Raw genomic sequence first — 23,650 nt, 5'->3', positions numbered from 1 at the left:
TCTCTCTCCCCGTTCTCTCACTCTCGATCCCCCTCCCTCGGTGTCTCTCTCTCCCCACCTCCCTCCGTTTCTCTCTGACTGAATCTCTCTTCCTTCTGTCCGTCCCTCTCTCTCTGACACACTCTGTCTCCCTGGCCCTTCCCTCTCCCTCTAACCCAGAGACTGGGGGTTGGTCGTGAGTCTGCGTGTGGGGGGTGGGTTGAGATGATAGAGAGATGTGGGAAATGGGATGAGGGGAAAATGGGGTACAGAAGGAGTTGCGGGAAGGGGACAGAGACGGCAGGAGAGAGAGAGTAAGGGTGAGGGGGAGAGTGAAGAGTGGAGGCAGGTGGAGAATCTCGTGTTGGGGGTGTGTGAGAGAGAGGGTGAGGGTGAGGGAGAAACAACAGTGGAGGCAGGTGGAGAAATCAGTGTTGATGGGTGTCTGAGAAGGGACGAGAGAGTGAAAGGGAGAGGAGGTGAGAAAGAGACAGTGTGCAGAAAGAGAGGGAGAGGGGGAGAAGTGACGAGAAAGAGTCGGGGAGAGGAAATGGGGAGGCCAGGTTGGAGTGGGGTGGGGTCAGAGGGAGTTAAACCCAGATCCTGAGCTCAGGGCGCGGTGCCCTCCCCTTCCCTGAGGACCAGGACTTGGAGCTGAGTCTGTGTCTCTCCAGCTGAGCTTCTCCAACACAAAGACACACAACAACATCAGTCACTCTTTAATCACGCTTTAATCAACATTTTTATTGTTTACAAATGGAAGTAATGGATACAGTCAGTGGGATGGTGCCTTTTCTCACTGGCCCCCGCATTGTGAGAAACATTGAAATGTTTCCCTGTAACCCCGCTGTGGTATAAGGATGGACTAACCAGCGCTACCCTCAGTCTGTTACCATAGCGACCGGCTGCTCCATCGCTGAAACACTGAACTGAAATGAGAAAATCCCGGATGGATTGATTAATGTAGGAATTTGATCGATGGATGGATTTGGGTGAAAGGATATTTCAGCACATTCTTCAGCTGCTGCCTGAACTTAGTCTGGGTCACGGCATAAATCGCGGTGTTTGTGCAGCAACTGAGGAGCTGCAGCATGAAACCCAATTCCTGCACAAAGTATTCGAGATACACAGACCAATACCCAAAATACCACATCCGGCTCCACATAGAATACAGCATTAACATTGACCATAACAGGATGAAATTGGCCGATATCACAAACAGTAAAATGATGGATTTTTTTCGGTTTCTCCTTTCAGTGTCAGACTGAGCCTCCCCATTGGTGTGAGCGCGGAGTCTCCTGCGGGCTCTGCTGGTCACTAAAATGTGTCTGACTGTGAGAACATTGAGCAGCAGAATCAGGAGAAATGGGGCACCCGGGGTTAGACTGTGGTGGAGGAACTCGATTGTGACCCAGACAATGGAGTCATCAACAGCGTCTGTTACATCACAAAACCATGGCTCGTTCCACAGCCGATACTGAGCCGTGAACATAAAATACCAGGAAATGTTCTTTAAACAGCTCAGCACAGTCACTGTTCCCAGAACCACAGCCGCCGTTTTCTCACTGCAATATTTCATTTTCAGCTTCTGGCAACAAATGGCCACAAACCGATCGAAGGTGAAAGTGACGGTGAACCAGACAGAGCAGTCAGTGGCTGCATAAAGCAGGACAGCGTGGATATTACACACGGGAACGGAGTTCCTCAGGAAATAAAACTGTTCCTTATAAACAATGGGAAAGTGTCTCAGTATCAGGTCAAGGATAATGACCAGGAAATCCGCCGCTGCCATGGCCCCGAGGTAACGTCTGACACATGCAGACAATCCACAATCTTTATAAAGCAGGACGTAGATGGTCACTACGTTAACTGTGAGGAAGAAAAAAAAACATTATCCATCAGTCTGGAGGCAAAGGGACCCGTTTGATCGGGGACCCAGTGAGATTTTCAATTGTGTCCCGTATTCAGGGATTTATTAAAATAATTGGAGCTGGAATAACAAATGGGAAGGTCGGAATTACTGACAAAAATGTGAAATAAACACAAGAAACCCTCCCTCCCCAAGCACACAGACACATCCATAAGGACAGATGGTTTCTAGAACATTCCCACACACTCGATCACTCGAGAGCAGATACAGGTCACTCCTTCCCAGTACCTAATACAGAGGGTGGAAACGGTACTGTCCTGAAGGATTCACTAACAGTTTCCTGAAGACAAAAGGAGTTTGGGAATTTATGTATTTTGGTCAAAATTGTGGTCGATCCTGTGTCGTGGAGAAATGTAAACGCAGGGTAAACGTATTCACCCCTTTAACTGCCTGAGGGGCCTTCGGAACAGTGTCTCCTTCTCCCTGGAACAGAATCTCTTCCGTCGGGATCTTATCGTTTGTTCAATTCACTGACGTCCAGCCGTTCACAAACAATGTCAGGGACAGAATGTTCCAGGGAATGACAGTTATAGAATGTCAGGGACATAAAATTCCGGGAATGTCAGTTATAGAATGTTGGGGACAGAACGTTCCGGGGAATGTCAGTTATAGAATTTCGGGGACAGAACTTTCCGGGGAATGTCAGTTATAGAATGTTGGGGACAGAACGTTCCGGGTAACCCCTTGACCTGTCCATCACCTTTCCCCCCTACCCACCCCACCAACATGATGTCCTGTGCCTGGACACACTTTAACATTAATGGGGTGAGAAACGGAGGGTCCAATCACAGGAATGGTTACTAAAGGCATTGCCAGATCGGCTGAAATGGTTAGATATAACACATTCTCGATCCACTTCACAGAACCAGCCCAGACACCATACACCCAGAGGAGATATCTGTTTACCGTGGAACACTGTGTAGACCAGGCCAGTGTACTGCTCAGTACAACCCAGCAATCTGTCCAGATTCATCCATTCTCCTGATCTTTACAACCCAGCAATCTGTCCAGTGTGGGACACTACACAGACCACAGCAGTGCATTGATCTATAAACCCAAACCATATATCTGTCCCGCACTGGGAGCTGTGCAGACCGCAGCAATGCATTGATCTATAACCCCGGACTAGATATCTGTCCAGCACAGGGAGCTGTGGAGACCATAGCAGGGCACGAATGTGTGAACCTGAAACAAATACCCATCCAGCAGAAGGAGCTACAGAATCCACACCATTGCAATATCTATAAACCTCAACCAGATAGTCTGACCAGCACAGCGACCCGTGCAGTGATCACTCGTGAATTAATCCCCAACCCAGGAGCAGTTATCCTCCCAGCATGTAGGACTGTGTACCTCACCCCAGTACATTGATCTGTAAACCAGGAGCAGTTACCCTCCCAGCATGGAGGATGTGTACCCCACCCCAGTGCATTGCTCTGTAACCCAGTAGCAGTTACCCTCCCAGCATGTAGGACTGTGTACACCACCCCAGTGCATTGATCTGTAACCCAGGAGCAGTTACCCTACCCGGCATGTAGGACTGTGTACACCAACCCAGTGCATTGATCTGTAACCAAGGAGCAGTTACCCTCCTAGCATGTAGGACTGTGTACACCACCCCAGTACATTGATCTGTAAACCAGGAGCAGTTACCCTCCCAGCCTGTAGGACTGTGTACACCATCCCAGTGCATTGATCTGTAAACCAGGAGCAGTTACCCTCCCAGCCTGTAGGACTGTGTACACCACCCCAGTGCATTGATCTGTAAACCAGGAGCAGTTACCCTCCCAGCCTGTAGGACTGTGTACACCATCCCAGTGCATTGATCTGTAAACCAGGGGCACTTACCCTCCCAGCATGTAGGACTGTGTACCCCACCCCAGTGCATCGATCTGTAACCCAGGAGCAGTTACCCTCCCAGCATGTAGGACTGTGTACCCCACCCCAGTGGATTGATCTGTAACCCAGGAGCAGTTACCCTCCCGGCATGTAGGACTGTGTACACCACCCCTGTGCATTGATCTGTAAACAAGGAGCAGTTACCCTCCCAGCATGTAGGACTGTGTATACATTCCAGTGCATTCCTCAGTAACACTGGTTTAGATACCTGCCCAGTGTGGGGATACTTGCAGCCCGGGCTGGAAGTTTCAGGATGTGCAGCTCCCACCCATTTACAGCTCCATAATCTCCTTTGTGCCGTGATAAGGGTTTGCTATGGGTGTGAACATCACTGCCAGAGAGAGATGGTGGCGGAATCAGTTTAAATATCACCACATGGGAGTGGGTTGGGAAGTAGACAGAGAGGGGGAGACTGAGAGACAGTGTCATGGAAGGATGTGCTACCAGGTTTCAGAATGCAGAAATGTAGTCACTTCGATAGCATCCTGTAACATTCGCCAGTCTTCCTAGGAAAGATGGGAAAAAGGGTTATTGGTGTGAGGTGAAATGATGGAGAGTTTTGGATGAACATTTGTTCTACAGCTTTGTAAATGGGACTGGGTTCAACTGAGTCCAATATTCATTGGACAGATTCTGACAATAATTTCTCTCAGTGCCATTTTAATTGACTGGGACAGAGGTATCATCCGCAACAGACCAAGCTAGTTTTCTTATGCTCTCTTATCAGACTCACTTCAATAACTACCCACACCACCCTATCGTGTCCCTCTCATTCAATACCAGCCAGATTCTCCCACCCATCATAACTGGAGGTGCTCACCATCGTCCGGATGCCCCTGGATATTCCGTGATCTCTGGCACTAGTGGCATGTTTAAAAGCCCAATGGACATACGGTTGAGCTTTCTCAGTTTGGAGCTGCCCTACACAGTTTACCCCGAGCATGGCAGATAAGTGACAATTACACTAGGGTTTGTTGACAGGGGCACGGAGGTGCTTGTGGATGGGCTAGTACAGAGGGAACCATTTTCTTCCCAGAGGGGGCCACACCACCAGACCCATCGAGCATGGTCTGAGCACCCCACCCAGCTCAGTGCAGTATCTGCGGTCTGAAGAAATGTCCAGCAATACAGGACAAGCATCCATAACCTTCCCCGCTCTGTCAGGATAACAGTCACCATATTCTCTCTGCTCACTGTATATCTGTTATAGCACCTTCCCCACTGCCGCGCGCTTTCTCTCTCACCCTCTCTCTCCTGCTGTCTGTCTGTCTGTCTCTCTCTCTCCCTCTCTCCTGCTCTCTGTCTCTCTCTCTCTCCCTCTCCTTCTCCCTCTTCCTCTCTCTCACTTCCTCCCTCCACTTTACCCCTCACGTTAATAACACTGCATGTGGACTGATTCTATCATAACCCTCCCCATATCCCCCCACCTATACCAGCACTAACAGTAGGGTCACACACTCCCACCCTCCCTCCCTTTCTCCCATTGCAGGAGAAACTGCCTGGAATAGGACCGAAAGGGCCAAGCCGGATGGTGGAATGTCCAATATCCGTTCCCTCCCCCTCCCCCTGCCACATGGGGAGGATCCTGGTAGGAGCCGGAGAGGACAGCGACGCCTCGTGTGGAGATTCTGTAACATCCACATCCCACCGACCGAGTAAGGAGCAATGTTCAGTGAAGGACAATTCTTACTTTAAACCCACTGGCAACTCCGTTTACCCCCAGCGCAACTTAGAAGCCATGGCCCTGATGCCATCTCCCTTTTGTGTCGAGCTGGTACAAATGGAATCCCCACGTCTCGGTGGGCAGGACGGTGGGCTCACAACATATCGTCAACAACACCTCCCAGGAAAGGAGCACGGAGACTCCCTTCCACACCTCGTCCTGTAAACAGCTCAGATACTGAAACTAATCTGTGATAGTTACTGCTCTCCCCACTTGTCCTGATATCTTCAACAATCTGTGCTCATATACACCCAGCGCTCTCTGCTCCTGCAGCCCCTTTATAATGGTACGGCCTGTATAAAACTGCCTTTCAATGTCCTTCCTACCACTGTACATCACCTCACACTGCTGTGCATTAATCCCCAAATGCATTACATCTGAACATTACACCAACGTATCACTGTCATGTTAGAGTTCCACACTGTCCTCCAGAGACTTCAGAGTTCTTCCAGGTTTGGTGCCATCTACAAACATTGAGATTGTTATAGCATCACAGTCCCCATGAAACAACTGAAATCCTGCCCCATACTCACGAGTATGAGCAAATGAAATAAAGCTATATTCCCACGGACAGAGTCAAACAATGACATACTGTCAATGGAGCAACAAAAATCCTGACACATACGAGACAGAGTAGATGAAATATTGACAAACCACAGAACAAGAGAAGTCCGGATAGGTCCCACTTATCGATATTCATCAGGGTATAATGTGATGGAGTTGAAAGTGTGTACTGTACCTTTAACAGAGGGTGAATGCTGTTCTGAACTGAGACCTTACAAGCATCTGTGATATGAGAGGATGGCAGACCCAGAAAAAATATATTGCTATAGAGCTGGAGTCGGCTGATAAGCAGTTAAGAGAAAGGGGGTCTCAGAGTTGTGAATAGTTGATGTAAAATGTTCACTTTCATCATGAAAAAATAAATTGATGTTTTTAATTAAACAGTGGAATTTGGCAGATCTGTCCCTCATTCTTTAACAGTTTACGAGGCGAACTGAGCATTTCTTTATGTTTCATTTAAGTTACCAGATGAGCTTCACGCAGTGCCCTAACAATTCCTGTGTATTGATCTGTGTGTCTCTGTGTGGGGCAGGTCTGGCAGTCTCTGTGGTGCTTAAAGTGATGTAATGCCACCCTCTGCTGGCCTCCAGACGACACTGCATATGCATTGGCAGAGGGTGAAAACCAACAGGGATTCATTCAGAGAAGAGGAGGGAGAGGGCAGCTGCTCACAGCACCATACAAACTGATGTCTTATCCGTGTACTGATCTAAATGTCCTTTAAACGTTGGAGCTGTCCCTGCTTTCACCACTTCCTCTGGAAGTTCATTCCACACACAAGCCAGATTCTATCGAAAATAATTACTTCTCATGACTTTTGTAAATCTTTTTCCTCACACCTTGCAATATCCCTCAGTTTTGAATCCCCAACTCTAGGGAAAAGACATCAGCCCTTCAGCTTATCTGTACCCCTCATTATTTTATAAACCTCTGTAAAGTTACCCCTTAATCTCATACTCTCCAGTGAAAAAAGTCCCAGCCTATCCATCCTCTCCTTATAGCTCACTCCCTCCTTTCCCAGCAACATCCAGGTTAATCTCTTCTGAACACTCCAGCTTAATAATATCAAGGTCAATAATATCAAAGTGAATACTCAAGCTGTTTTCTAAGGGTACGGGGAGACCAAAACTAGAGGGCATCGTTTTCAGGTGAGAGGGGAATATTTAAAATTTTCACCCAGAGGGTGGTGTGCCTATGGAATGAGCGGGCAGGGTGACCAGACTGGACACAGTATTCCAGAAGAGGTCTCACCAATGTCCTGTACAACCGCAACATGACGTCCCAATTTCAATACTCAAAGGTCTGACCAATGAAGACAAGTGTGTTAAACACCTTCTTAACCACACTATCTATCTGAGATGCAAATTTTAAAGAATTAAACCTGACAGCCTAGGTCTCTGTTCTCCAACACTGCCAAAGACCCTACTTTCAATTGTATAGGTCCTGCTCCTGTTTGATTTACCAAATCCAATACCTCGCAATAATCCAAAATAAACTCCATCTGCCACCCCTCAGTCCAGTGTGTGATATTACTGCCACCTCACCCTCCCCCTTCAATTTTAAAATGCCCATCCCCCTCTGCAGGTGGACTGCACAATCTGGCCTTGATTTTCACAAAGAACCTCAGCTTGGTTTGCCATGTGTGGTTAGGGGGAGGTGGGACAGATTGCAGAGACAGTCATTGGGGAGTAGAGGCTAGACAGTAATCACCGAGGTAAAACCAATGACTGCAGATGCTGGACACCAGATTCTGGATTAGTGGTGCTGGAAGAGCACAGCAGTTCAGGCAGCATCCAAGTAGCTTCGAAATCGACGTTTCGGGCAAAAGCCCTTCATCAGGTATAAAGTAATCACCGGCCTGGTATCATTTCATTGTTTTAAGAAAAGGGCAGTCGCACATTAGAGTTGGGTAAGAGTGATCAGTGTTTTGGGACCAGAAATTAAGCTCTTGTCCCTGGTGTTCAGTAATAAATATTTATTTGAGACCCTTCATTGGCAGAGTGTGCCTGCAGGATTTCTTTCCCTAATATTGCAGACTACAGATAAAAGCAATTAAAAATGGTCATAGTTAATTTCGATGGCACAGCACGTACACTCAATATCCTACAGTTGAGACAAATATCTTGCTTTTGAATAATAATACAAATTGTTTTTTTGTAATTCAGTAATGGTAACCTGATTATAGTAAATCCACACCGAGCTGAAAGTGGGCACTAAATTATGACTCAAAGTCTGGGTATGGTAGGGTGCTGGGTAGTGTCCCTGTCTCTGAGCCAGATCTCTGGATTTGATTCCAATTCCGGAACTTGTGTGGTAGTGCTGCAAGCTCTGGACTAGAAGGCCTGGATTCAAGTCCTGCCTGTTGCAGACGTATGTCACAGCATGTCAGAACAGGCTGATGAGCAAACACACAGGAAAATACTGTTACAGCTTTATGGGTATTGCTGAGTGATGCTAATGTCCCTACCTCCGGGCACAAAGCTCTCGGCGTAAAGGTCACAGAGGTGTCTCAGGATACATCTGATCAAACAGATTAAAATGGATTTAGAATTGTGATTTGATGGAGAAGGAAGAGGTGTCAGTATTGCATTTCAGAATTTAGGCCCAGGATGACTGCAAGTACAGCCATTCGTGTTGATTGGAGTCACATTTCGCAGCAGTAAAGGTTTAGACAATCAGAATAGTCATGGATAGGGTGAGTCGTCAGGGTTTTTCCCCAGGTTAGGGGCGTCCAAAACTAGAGGGCATTGGTGGAAAGTGAGAGGGGAAAGGTTTTAATGAGGCCTAAAGGGCACCATTTCACACAGAGGGTGGTGTGCGTATGGAATGAGCTGCCAGAGGAAGTGATGGAGGCTGGCTACTGTAAAAGGCATCTGGCTACTGACAGACCTGCCGAGCTTTTCCAGCAATTTCTTTATTTGTAAGAATATTCATTTTAACACAGGTATTCTGTATAAATTAAACATTTTATTTTTTAATGACGCAGGGACATATAAAAATATTTTCAAATTGACCGAGACCATTTTCTGTGAAGGGTATGGCTCTGTGTATGACAGCAGCAATGATGCACCTACATGGAACAGGGAATGTGATGGAGACATAGTTTGGACAATGTACAAGGAGACCTCACATAGTCCAGTTTGGGAGAGGATGATATTACTGTGTGATTCAGCTCAGAGAGGGAGAAAATGTAATCTGGCTGAGAAGGAACAGCCTATTGCACTCTCTCTACTTCATTGTTCCTCATCACAGCAATGTGTGCGAGCTAAAAAAAACTCTAAAGTCATCGTTACCATTCTTATTTTAATGGAATCCCTGCAGTGTGGAAACAGGCCTTTCGGGCCAACAAGTCCATATCCACCTTCCCACTCCATTCCCCTATATTTACCCCTGACGAATGCACCTAACCTAGAAATCCCTGAACACTACAGACCAATCCACCGAACCGACACAGTTTGTGGTAGGAAACTGGATCACCCATCAGAACCTCACACAGGCAAGGGGAGAATATGCAAACTCCACACAGACAGTCACCCAAGGCTGGAATCGACCCCAAGTCCCTGGTGCTGTGAGGCAGCAGTGCTAACCACCGTGCAACACTTTGGGTGATCCCTGACCAGAATTCACTGGAATCTCCTCACTACCTAAAGCAAAGGGAATTCAGCCAAATCCAACTCTCCCAGGATGTTGGTGAGGCCACTTTAAGAATACTGCGTTTAACTCAGTTTCTGCAGAAAAGATTTACATGGATATTCCACGACAGGAGGCTTGAGCTTCGGGGAGAGATTGATTAGGTGTTTTCTCCTGGAGTTTCAGAGGCTGAAGGGTGACATTATGGAGGTGTATAAAATCATCAGGGTTATGGATATTCTGAATAGCCACGTTCTGCTCCCAGTATAGGGGAGTCCACAACAAGACAGCATATGTTGAAGGAGAGAGGGCGAATGATTTAGAAGGGACCTGAGGATAAATGTTTCACATAGAGAGTGGTGTGTGTACAGAAAGTGCTGTCAGAGGAAGTGGTCAAGGCGGTTACAATCACAGGAGGAATATTGGCCAAATGCTGGCAAATGGGACTAAATCAGATTTGATATCTGATCGGAGCGAACAGGTTGGACTAACGGGTATGTTTCAGTTCTGCATGACTCTCTGATTCTATAAGAAGGATGACGAAAAATTCTTAAAGGACCTTTCAAGTGGGAAATCTCTTCACTGGAAGTTTTTATTGTGCCTCTGTGTTCACATGGACTGAAAACTGTGTTAGTTAAATATTTGACAGAGACGTGAGTCACGGATAATGGGATGGAGACAGGAAAGTGGGGCTGAGACCCCAACCTGATCAGCCACAATCTTACTGCCTGGTGGAGAAGGCTCAAAGTATCTAATGACCCACTCCTGTTCCTCAGTCCCATGTTTCTGTGTTCCATTCAGCCCCTCAAACCTGCTAGACAGGAACAGTTGTAGGCAACTTACATCTATAAACTGATGCACAGAAACAGAGGAGACTATTCGGCCCTTCAAGACTGTCCCACACGCTTTGAGGTGATTTGGGAAATGTAATTGGAAAACCCAGGCTGGGTATGAAAGAGGCCCCTCATCTCGCTTTACAAAGCTTCCCCTCTCTGAAACTTGTGCTTCATTTGTTGGTCATGTTATAGACCCACATTGAATGAGAATACAGCACACTTACCTCACCCATAGATGACTCACAAAATCCTCTGGTCTCCTGACTGCAATATTCAGTAATTGCACATTCATGAAAATAACACCCACTAACTTTCCAATAACGGAATTTGAGTACATCAGAAACAGGGGCAGGTCATTCACACCCAAGCCTGTCTTGCCCTTCACTAAGACCATGGCTGATCTACTCTTGGTCTCAAATCCTCTTTCATTCTCAATTCTTCATAGCCCTCAATTCTCTGACAGGTCAATATCCATCAACCTTATCTTGAAACACTTTCAGTCATCTAGCTTCCCGAACAGTCTTGAGAAGAGAAATCCTGACATTCAACATCACTTGTTTGAAGAAAACACTTGCTGCTCCTATGTCATAGCCTCTTAATATCAACAAAAGAGGCTGACACAAGGGTTCAGACAAAACTGACTGGCCCTGATATCAAGGCAGTGGTTAACTTCTGTTCACATCAAGGATCTTAACAAAACTGGACTTAATGGGAATCAGAGTAACCTCTCCAGTGTTTGGGGTCAAACATGGCACAAAGGAAGATGTTCATCATCTCAGTCCTGGGTCACCTCTATGGGAGATCCTCAGGGTAGCTTCCACTTCACAAACATCTTCAGTTGCTTCATCAATGTCTCCCCTCCCCCACCTTCCCCACCATAAGATCAAACGTGGGGATGGTCACTGAAGATTATACAATGTTCAGAACATTTTGTCCCCCGTCAGCTCCTGAACTGGTCTGTGTCTATGAGCAGCAAGACCCAGACTCCATTGAGGCCTGTGTTGTTAAAGTGTCTGTAACATTCATGTAATAGCACTGCCTGACACTGCACATTGCCATAGGAAAACAAGAGTTCATTCACCACCTCACACTGGTTTCACAGGAATATGAGGAAGTCATTCAGCCCATTGACACGATTGGAGAAGAACAGGGACAGCCCATTCAGTGCCTCCAGCCTATTACTCAGGAAGAGAAGGAGTCTCGTGTGATGGACCACACCAGAGACCCTCGAAAATATTTGAAAGTGGTAGCATAGACTCTAATATTTTCATATTTTAAAGGAAATGTAAAGTGTCTGTCCCAGATACAATGTGACTGGTCAGACTACTCGGTGTGAAGCAAAACACCATTTATTTAAACACGGAAGAGAAAATGAAACCAAAGAAGGGGGAATTTAGAATAACTTAATTCTATTGGCCAAGTTAACAGAATAATAGATCTAGGAACTATTACTAATGAACTGATCCTATATAGGAAAATCGCATAAACACAGCCCCTGGCAAAAAGAAATATTCAGACACAGATTGTCACAAACATTTCTGTAATCCAGGAATTAAAAACAGCATCAAGAAAAAATTAAGAAAGCTTAGCAGCCAGGAGGCATTCACTGAAGCTTCCAACTCTGTGGAGACCCCAATACTTTCTGATGTTACTGAGAAACCAAAACCCAGAGATCCTAATCTGTGAGAGCTGGCCACACCCATTCAGGCTGCATTAAAATTAACCTAAGGCCTCCGTAGCTGTTACTCAAGTGGTCTTAACTAACCAGCTTGGTAACGATCGTTCAATCTCTCTCATAAAAGAAACCAGGACAGAATAACCTCTTAAAGCTGCAGCATCATCGCACTTGTCAGCACATCGAGCTGTCAAACAGGAACCAGGGGTAACCCAATCAGGCCCTTGGCACTCTCCAATCAGATGATGAAGAAGCCAGTCAGTCCGTTGAGTCACTTACAGAGGAACAGCAGGAGGCCATTCCCACCTCAATGCACTTACATTGGGACAAAATGAGATAATTGATGCTGATCCTTTTGAATGGCTTATGCACAAAACGTCGACCCTCCTGCTGTGCTTTTCCAGCAAACCACTGTCTACCCTGATCTCCAGCACCCACAGTCCTCACTATCTCCTAATGATGCTCTAACATGATGACCAAGTGGGGCAGAGGCTGCACAGACAGACTGTTCCACGTTGTTCCTCGTGGAGCCGTCGATCATGATACCCACTTAACGTGGTTTTCTAGTGGTGAGGAGGGAAACCATATGTCTTGTGTGAAGTCTCAAGAAGGCATCTTCCATCTCCGAGAAGACAACCTGGTGTTTCTAGGTAGGGCGGAAGCTGGTGGGAATGGCTACGTGTTTCAGATGGAAGGTATTGTGGCTGCTGTTGGGGATTGTGAGCAACCTGACGTTCAGTACAGGGTTCGCACACCGACTGCACAGTAATGTGAGGAGAGTTAATTAAGACATATAAACTATTAGGAAAGTCACGTTAGACTGATGAATGGACTCTCTAAGTTCAAATAATGATGATCTTATTCATGTTGACCTTGTCTAGTGCATGTCCTGTTCAGTGTATCCTGTATGCCTTACTCTGTCCAAGTCTTTTTCTACCCTATGATCTGTCTGGCCATGCTTACTATGATCTTCCTCCACTGCTCATAAATAAAGTGTTTCCCTGTACTGAGGTACATGTGACAATACATCAAACCACTCAGTCCTGGGTAAAGTATGGAATTTCTCTCCCAATCAATATCTCTTTTGGAAATAAGTGATCGCTGGCACTCCTTGTGTTTCAGCATCAGCATTTATTCGTCTCTCACAGCTCTACAGATTAAACACTCAGCTTCTTCACTCTATCCTCATGTTACCATCATCCGTGTCTGTGGTAAGGAGATCATTCCTTACAAAGGAGATCAAATCTGTAGAGAGTGTCCCAAATGCTCTCTCAGCAAGGCTCTACAACAGCAGGAAGATGGCTTTACCTATGTACTCGAATCATCTTACAATGAAGGACAGCATACCATTCACTGCATCCATTACTTACACAGAGTTTGATTCGGAGCAGTCAGCATCGACTTGTGAGTGGGAGAAAATGCTTCCCAAATTTGTTAGAGTTCTTTGATGAAGTGACCAAGAAAGTTGACGAAGGCAGAGCAGCAGCCGTAGTCTCTATGGATTTCAGTAAGAACTTTAATAAGTTTCCACACGGCAGGCTGGTCAGGAAGGTTACATCACGTGGAATGCTGGGGGAACTGGCCAATTGGATACACAGTTGGCTTGTTGGTTGGAAGCAGAGGGTTTAGTGGAAGGATGCTCGTCAGACTGGAGGCTGGGTCCATAGCTGTTTGCTATCTATGATTTGGTTGAGAATGTAAAAGTTATGATCAGTAATTTTGCAGATGACACTAAAGTGATTAGGAGCATGTTCAGTGAGAAAGTTTATCAGAAATTGCAGCAGGACTGTAATCAGGTGGGGAAGTGGGCCTAGAAATTTGCAAATGGAATTGAATATAGAAGTTTGAAGTCTTGTATTTTGGAAACTCAAATCAAGGCAGGAGTTTCACGGTGAATGAGAGGGCCAGAAGGGGTGTAGTGGGCAGAGAGACCTTGGTGTTCAGGTGCACGGATCCCTGAGAGTGGAGTCACTTTAGACAGGGCAGTGAAGAAGGATTTTGGCACATTGGCCTTCATCAGGCAGGATATTGAGTAAAGAAGTTGGGACCTTATGTAGCAATTACACAGGACTTTGCTAAGGCCGCACTTGAAGTATTGTGTTCAATTTTGTCACGTTGTTATAGGGACGATGCTATTAAATTAGAAAGAGTGCAGAAGAAATTCACAAAGATGGTGCCAGGAGCCAATGGTCTGAGTTATAAGGAGATGTTGGACAAGCTAGGACTTTTTCTTTAGCGTGTAGGAGAATGAGGGTGTCCGAATAGAGCTATATAAGATCACGAGGGGTATGAATAGGTTAAATGCTCTCGGTCTTCTTCCAAGGTGTAGAGAATCGAGGACTGGATGGAATCAGTTGAAGGTTAAAGGGGAAGGAATAAAAGGGAACCTGAGAGGCCACTCCTTTACCCAGAGATGTATGTGGTTGAGCTGCCAGCAGATGGGGCTGAGGGGGTACATTAACAATATTCCAAAAGCATTTGGATAAATAGGAAAGGACTGGAAGGATATGGGCCAACTGCAGGGAAATGGGGTGAGCATGGGTGGACATTTACAAAGTAAAGTCGAACCCCTCTGTTACTTAAAAGCCAAACACACCCAGAAAAGCTCACCTCACCTCGTAATCTGTTTGAAAATGAGCGACACAGTTCTCCTACATTCCACTCTTTAAACATAAAATAACAAGTTAGTTTCTTATCTTTAATAGTGAACACTAAACAACAACTATTCACAAATACAAGCCCCTCTTTTCTTAGCTACTTACTATCTGACTCCAACTCTGTAAAAATATGCTGTTCCAACAACCCACATATTAAACATTACAATCTCAAGACCACACAATCTCAAGATCTTCTCCACTGTGTTCACTCTTCCAGCTGCTGATCTCCCTGGGCCATTTTTTTTATATTGCAAGTAGCTTTTAAATGGACATGTATATTTGATAGAAAGTGTTTGAGATGGTCAGTTAGCACTCCTGCTCTACAGCAGTTTCTCTGCTGTTGGGTTGCAGTGGCTCTCCCTCTAGTTTCAGAATAATGGGTTTACATACTCCCCATGATACAATAATTCTCATAATTTGATTGCTTTCCAGGTGTCCAAACAATAATATTCAAATTCCGTTGGCTTCTCGTATCCTGAACGTTATTTAAACTCTTTGGTTATTTTTGAGTTGTTGTCAAAACAGCAACCAAAACTCAGGTGTCCATTTCCCAGCTAATGGTGACATGTGGAACAGGCTGACCTTTAGCTAGCATCTCTGGCTGTACTTTCTATTCAGCAAAACCCGTTCTGTCTTAAAGTGACTGGACATGCTTTCAGCTTCATAAGACCTCCCCGCTTCAGAAAAAAAAACATGAACCCGCAGAATGAAAAAAATTATTTCATTTCTTTTCCTCTAATTCTTAATTCCATTATTATGAATTACAAAAGTATTAATCTCAGCTATACCATACATATTAATTCTGCACACATATATAACACAGCAATAAGTCAAATCTTATCTAATCTTTTTCCTTTAAATCTGTGATAACACATCTGTTATCACATTTTAGGACCCACTGCATGTGCGTTTTGTAAGGTTAAAGCCGGTAACATAAGATTCCAATGAAATAGTCTCATATTCTGTTTTTTTAAATATTTAAAAAAATGTAAGAGGGTTGTCGTTATCCACAACCATCTCGGACAATTTGTTTGTCATATAAACATCAAAATATTGTCAGTCCCGTGTGAAACTTAATCATTTATTACAATAATGGAGATTTTGTATTTTCTTTCAGGTGGATATTGAGTTTTTTTGATAAGTAGCCAATTAGCCATTCAATTCCATCATCCTCTTTCTGTATCAATACATCGCCAACCCCTATATCCCAAGCATCAAATACAATTTTCAAAAGTTTTCAAAATATTTGGTGCAGCTAAAGCTGGTATGGTGATTAATCAGGCTTTAAAATCCTCAAATGCCTCCTGGCATTGTTCTTTCCACCACAATTCTGTGTTCTTCTTTAATAAAGCCATCAGTGGTGCCAATGCGTTGCTGAAGGTTGCCACAAACTTCCGATAGAATCGACTCAGTTCCAAAAATTGAAGCACCTCTTTCTTCGAGGATTGTTGTGGAAATTCCTCAAAGCCCTTCGTCTTTGTGTTCCATGGGATCAACCTCCCATGTCCAATGTAATGTCCCAAGAACGTCCCTCTGCCTCGCGAATTCTGTTATCTTTAAGTTTATTACCAAATTTGCTTCTTGTTCAACATGCTCTGCCAACTGTAACATGTGAGCTTTTAATCACTTGCTAAAGATCACTATATCATACAAATAAACTGCACAATTTATTCATCTGGCCAGAACTCTGTTCCGGAGTCTTCAATGTATTTGGAGCATTGTTCATTCACATGACATTTTATAGCATTTTTTTGTCATATCCAGTACCTTTACGAGATAGGTTAACTGACTCAACATTTTTAAAATTTGAAATGGGCCACTAAACCTGGCTTTGAAGGGATTTCCTACCACTGCTGGCAATACTAATACATCATCCCCACAGGAAATCGTCAAAGTTTCAGAGTTTTTATCTGCCACCTGCTTCATTCCATGCTGTGCCCTCTTCAGGTGCTATTTGGCTAACTCACCTACGCCATCTAATTTCTCTCTCACCTCAGATACATAATCCAAGTGTGATTTCTCCGACTTCGGTCCTGTCAATTTAAATTTAATTAATTTCAAAGGACCTCTCACTTCATGTACGAATATTAACTCAAAGGATGTAAAGTGAGTAGATTTATTTCTGGCATCTCTAATGGCAAACAAGATAATGAGACGCCTTCATTCCAATCATTTGGGTAACCCTGACAGTACGCTGTTAATATTGTCTTCAGCATCTGATGCCAACTTTCCAAGGCTCCCTAGGATTCGGGATGCGATGCACTTGATTTAAACTGCTGTATGCCAAAGCTATCCATGAATTCCTTAAACAGCTGAGCGGTAAAATGAGACCCTTGGTCTGTCTGAATCACACTGCGTAATCCCCAGTGAGTAAAGGTACCTACTAACTCCTCTACCCCCCTTTTTGCCTTAACACCCCATATTGAAATGATCCCTGAATATCGGGTAGACACATACATTATGATCAGTTTCCACTATTGTTTTAGAAAGGAGAGCTCCACAATTAATCATAACTCACGTGAAAGGTTCTTCAAATACAGGAATTGGCAACAGTGGTGCTGCTTTTATTACAGCCTGTGACCGACCTACCATTTGGCATGCATGACATGTACAACAAAATTAACCACGTCCTTGTGCATTCCAGCCACTAGAAATGCTTTATCCGAGTCTTCCGTGCATCAACTCCTTTGGCTTTTTCCTTTGGTTTTCCTTCCTGTTGTAACATATGACAGTGGGATCTTGTTACTACAGAGTGTGGAAAAATCCCTGGGTATTTTTATTTTAATTTTCCAGTTCCCTGGTCTTACTTTTGCTTCTCCACCACAATAGGTGCCTCTCCCACCTTGGACCCTGCTAAATCATTCCCACGAACAAACTGTATTCCTGGAACTGACAATCTGTCACTCAATCTCACTGTTACTTCCCCAACCTTGACATGGCACTCCAACCTAATGTTAAACAGGTATTGCTTAATTTCTGTCCCCATTCCACAAATTATCACGCTATTGAATGTCATGTCAGAAAGAGTGAAAATACTTCCAACTCTTACTATTGGAGGCCGAGGGAAAGTGAGGACTGCAGATGCTGGAGATCAGAGTTGAAAAGTGTGTGGCTGGAAAAGCACAGCAGATCGGCAGCCTCCTAGGGGCAGGAGAGTTGACGTTTCAGGCAAAATTCCTTCATCAGGAAAGTGGGAGGTAAGGAAGGGGGAAGGGGCTGAGAATTAAATAGGAGGTTGGGGGTGGAGTTAGATGGAAGGTAGCTTGGAAGGCGATGGGTAGATGTAGGTGGGGTCTGATGGTGAAAGGTCGGAGAGGAGGGTGAAGTGGATAGGTGGTAGGACAGCTGAAACCGTCAAACTATACATCATCAATGTTGATTCACCAATTTCCAAATCGCCCCTCCCTCAACCTCATCCCAGATCCAACCGTTCAAATTAGCACTGCCCTCTTGAGCTGTTCTAACGGTCCATCTTCCTTCCCATCTATACACTCCACCCTCCCCTCTGACATATCACTAACACTCCCACCTACAACTTCCTATCACCCTCCCAGTGACCCTCCCGCCAGCCCAGCTCCTACCCTCCTATTTATCTTTCAGCCCACTTATTCCCCTGCCATATTCCTGACGATGAGTTTATGCCTGACATGTCAATTGTCCTGTTCGGACGCTGCCTGATCTGTTGGTCCTTTCCAGCTCCTCACTTCTCAACTATTCGAAACTGAACAGATCCGGTTTCTTGCAAAATTATAACTTCTTCTCCTCCCCCCCGACCTCATTTTTTTCTTCGTAAAGTTTACTTCCAGAGGCAACTTCAGGCACTGATTCCATACACAGCCCCTGTCTACGCTGTGCACTCTCCTCAGCTCCTCGGCTCTACTTGGGGTCTCCTGTACCAGGTTCACTAATACCACTGCCTTAAACTCTTTTACGGCATCTTTTCCCAAAGTGTCTTCCTTCAACGCCCAGCCCTGTGTGTCCCAGTTTCCTGCAGGGAAAACATTTTTCCCAGTGCCCTTCTTAAACCATCAGTACTGTAATTTTATGTGTTCCAATCGTTATAGTGAGACTTGACGCCTTTCACTTCCTTTCAACCACTTTGGGCTTTTTTTCCACCTGTGTTAAACCATTGCCAGTGTGCTTTTCTCCATGTTTTGTAGTGTAGGACCTCCCCTTCTCTCAATTTCTTTCCCTCACAGGATGAAAATCCTCCCAGAAGCTAACCTTCATCTCATGCACCAATGCATACTTAACTGGCATTTCTGCTGCGCTTCTTACTTCTTGAACTTCCTGTTCATTCACATGAAATCTTACCATCTCTGGAAGTGAGTCTTTAAACCCGTCCAGCAGAATAATTTCCCATCCGGCCTCACAGGTCTTATCTATTTTTAAGGCCTGCACCCATTTAAAAATGACTGTGATTAATTCTTTCAAACTCGTTATAAGTCTGACCTTTTTCCGTTTCTATATTTCTGAATCGCTGTCTATATTCTTCTATTACCAATTCATAAGCACTCAAAATAGCCCGTTTGATATCTGCGTAATCTCTTGCTCCCTCATGTGACAGAACTGCACATACCTCTCAAGCTGTGCCAACCATCCTCGTCTGAACTAGCATTACCCACAGGTTCACTGGACACGCTATCTGCTGAGCCAATTTTGCAAATGAAATAAAAAAGGTTTTGGCATTTTTCTCACCGAAATATGGCAATGTATTAACACAGTTGTATACATCCTTACGTTCTCCCTTCATTTTCATTCTGCTAATTTAACTTTCTTATCTCATTCCAAATTTCTGAATTTCAAATTCTCCCTCTCTTCCTTTTTCATCTCTTTCTCTTTCTCTATCCTCTCTCTCTCTTTCTGTCTCTCTTTATCTGCTAACTCCAGTTACCCCACTTGCAATTTAAGTTTTTTCTAACTCGACTGCAGTTGCCTGCTTCTCTGATAGACCAAAGTGCTTGACCAACTCCATTATGGTGACAGCTTTCCTTTTGTCCCTGGTGAGACCCAATTCTAATCTACATGTTAATTCTAAAAGTATGCACTTCCTTTGTCTTTCTAACCTTTCTTAGCAAATTTGTGATTCATCTTCAAACCTCAGAACCTCTTTAGTAATGTTAAAGCCATTTCTTTTAATTTAACCAAACACAAGGAAACAAAATTAAATGAATTTTGTCACCTGTTTTATTTGAAGGTCAAGTGATGGGATCTGCTGGGACCTTTTGTACCCCAAATCTGTTCAAATCCCGTACCGCAAGCCCTCAAACCGTTATAGTGTCGATGTCGAACCCCTCTGTTAATTAAAACCACACACCCAGAAAAGCTCCCCTCGCCTCGTACTCTGTTAAAAGATGACTAATGGAGAAGTCCCAAATTCCACTATTAAGTGAAACATAGCCATTTATAAGTATGTAAGTGAGCTCGCTGAGCTTGAAGGTTTGTTTTCAGATGTTTCGTTTCCATTACTAGGTATCATCATCAGTGAGAGTCTCTGGTGACGCACTGTTGGTATGTACCATCTTTCTATTTATAGGTCTTGGTTTCTTAAGGTGCGTGATGTTATTTCCAGTTTTTTTCAAGGGAAGGTGGATAGGATCTAAATTGATGTGTTTATTGATGTACTTCTGGCTAGAATGTCATGCCTCTCAGAAGTTTCGTGCGTGGTTTTGTCCGAGGAAGTGTGTGTTGTCACAGTCAATGTGGTGTCCTTCTTTGAGATAGTGGATCATTCCTTTTGGTGGCCAGTTGGTGTTCATATATCCTGCTAACATGACAACAGGACAGTTTGAAATGGAGGAAAATGATTTTATATGCACTGTTTAATCAGTGTGTGTTCAGACAAATAAAACTTTTCATATGTGTACAACACATTCTAAATAAACAACGGAGATACAGTTAACGAAAAATGATGCACATGATGTATAAAATTTATAAAGCATTAAAACATTATTTGATCCTCATCTGAAGTGATACCTTCCCTTTGTCTCAACGTTCCCCCTTTTCTGATATTCTCAACTCTAGTCTCATTCTTATCAGGATGTGTGTTATAAATTCTAGCTTCTCGTGTCCCAACTTATTTTAGTTAATCCCCTTTCTACCGGGAATTCAATACATTGGCCTGCTGGGTTCTTTCCAAAGTTCGTGTCTATCATATTATTGGAGAGAAAGGTCCTGGCATCAGACACAGCATTTGAACATATTACTCTGTTGTACGTGCACTGTACAAAGGACCACAGCACACAGGAATTGCCAAACATTGACGGATATACATTACTTCTTTCGATAATGTAGTTTTCTCATTTTCCACATCTCCATTTCTATATCCTCTCTCTCGTTCTCCCGTTGCATCTAGGTAAGGAATCCATCAATTATTCTTCGTGGCCCATCTCTCAAAACTCCTTCTTTCAGTTTATATCTAATGTTCTCTTCAAGATGTAATGTGGTTACAATTAAGCCATGTAACAACAAAGACATGCGGGCGGAGCTGTCCAGAGTTAATTGGAAGAGGAGCTGAGCAGGAAAGACCATGGAGCAGCAATGGCAGAAGGTTCGGGGGTTAATTCGGAAGATAATACCAGAAATGCAACCCCAAGAAGATGAAACATACTCATAGGAGGACAAGGCAACCATGAATGATAAGGCATCAGACCAAAAGACAAAACATACAATGTGATGAAGACGATTGGGAATCCAGAGAATTCATTGGCTCTGAAACTACATAAGGCGGGCATCACTGACACGACAGAGTCCAAGGAAGTTCCTGTGGAGTGAAGAGTGAGGCTTTAGCTCAGGAGTCTTTGACAAGGACGTTGAGTGAAGCGGTTATGCCACAGTTGAAGAGGCTGAAGGCATGACTGCCAACTGGTTGAGTGTGCTACGTTGTTGATGTGGGAGGTCAACAACTCTGGTGTGTCTGGCTCGTTTAAGTGTGGAAAGTGTGTGCACGTTCAGCTACTGACCGAACATATAGCAGCACTGATGAAAGAACTCGAGGACGTTAGACTCATCCGAGAGAACGAGATCTATCTGGGCAAGACCTTCAGCGAGGTTATTACATCAACAATACCAGAAAAGAGCAGAAGAGAGCAGATGATGAGGAAGGCAGAGAGGAGACAGGTGCAAGAGACTCCGGGTAAGTAACTGTCCGGAACAAGTTGAATCTTTTGGAAACAGTAGAGACAGATGACACTGCCAGTCCGCCAGGTGGCCAGGTCTGTCATTCAAAAGTTGGCTTGGAGACAGAGCGGAAGAGTCGGACATCGCACAGAGCCGTGGGAATAGGGGACTCCACAGTGTGAGTAACTGACCAGGGTTTTGTGGCAGCAGGCGGGACTTAAGGATGGTGTGTTGCCTTCCTGGTGCCAGGGTTCAAGAAATCACAGAGAGAGTGCATGAAATCCTCAAGGACGAGGGTGAAGAGAGAGAGGTGATGGTACATGTCGCACAAATGATGTTGGGAAGAAGAGGAAGAACATACTACAGCGGGACTTCGGAGAATTAGGAAGAAGGCTGAAAAGCAGGATGTCCAGGGTGGTTATCTCCGGTTTGTTTCCAGTTCCTGGGGCTGGTGAGGCCAGAAACAGGGAGATAATGGACTTGAACGTGTGGCTGGGAAACTGGTGCAGGAAGCAAGGATTTAAATTCTTGGATCACTGGGGTATGTTTTGTGGTAAGCATAAATTACACAAAAGAGACGGTTTGGACCTTAATAAGTTGGGGGACCTGCATTCTGGCAGGCAGGTTTGCTACTGAAACACAGCTATGTTTAAATTAAGTAGCGGGGGGTGGGGGCGACAAACTGGATTTTTAAAAAGGAAATTGAAGGGAAAATTACAACAAGGGAAGTAAAGAAATATAACTGTATCAATGAAGCAGAAAACGCGAAAAGGGATCATGCTGTAAGGTTGAGTGAAATAGGAGTTGATGGGAAGAGTGAGGGCAGTAACACATTAAAAATACTTTAAATATGAATGCATGAAGCATGAGAAATAAGATGGATGAGCTTGAGGCTCTTTTGAAAATTGGCAGATATGATATGCTGATGATAACTGAGACGTGGTTTCAAGTGCTTGCGAAATGAATATTCAAGGCAACACGTGCTTTCGTAAGGACAGACTGACGGGCAGAGGGGATGGTGTGGCCATGTTGGTAAGGGATGATATTCAGTCTCTTGCGCGGGGAGACCTAGAATCAGGGGATGTGCAGTCAGTATGGATAGAGCTGAGAAATTCTACGGGTAAAAAGACCCTCTTGCGAGTTATCTACAGGCCCCCAAACAGTAGTCTGGATGTCGGATGTACGTTAAATCAGGAGCTGAAATTGGCCTGTCGCAAAGATATTACTACAGTTGTTATGGGGGATTTCAACATGCAGGTAGACTGGGAGAATCAGGATTGTATTGGACCTCAAGAAAGAGACTTTGCGGAGTGCCTCAGAGATGGATTCTTAGAGCAGCTGGTACTGGAGCCTACCAAGGAGAAAGCAATTCTGGATCTGGTATTGTGTAACGAACCAGAATTGATCAGGGACCTCGAAGTGAAGGAGCCATTGGGAAGTAGTGACCATAATACAATAAGTTTCAATCTGCAATTTGAGATGGAGAGGGTACAATCGGAAGTGACAATATTTCTGTTAAATAAACGGAATTATGGAGCTATCAGGGAGGATCTGGCCAAAGTTCAATGGTGCAATACCTTAGCAGTGATGACCGTGGAGGAACAATGGCAGATACTTCAGTGTATAATGCAAAAGATG

Source organism: Chiloscyllium punctatum, chromosome 24, assembly GCF_047496795.1.
Source record: "Chiloscyllium punctatum isolate Juve2018m chromosome 24, sChiPun1.3, whole genome shotgun sequence".
Lineage (NCBI taxonomy): Eukaryota > Metazoa > Chordata > Chondrichthyes > Orectolobiformes > Hemiscylliidae > Chiloscyllium > Chiloscyllium punctatum.
Note: the sequence above shows the minus strand (reverse complement) of the source record.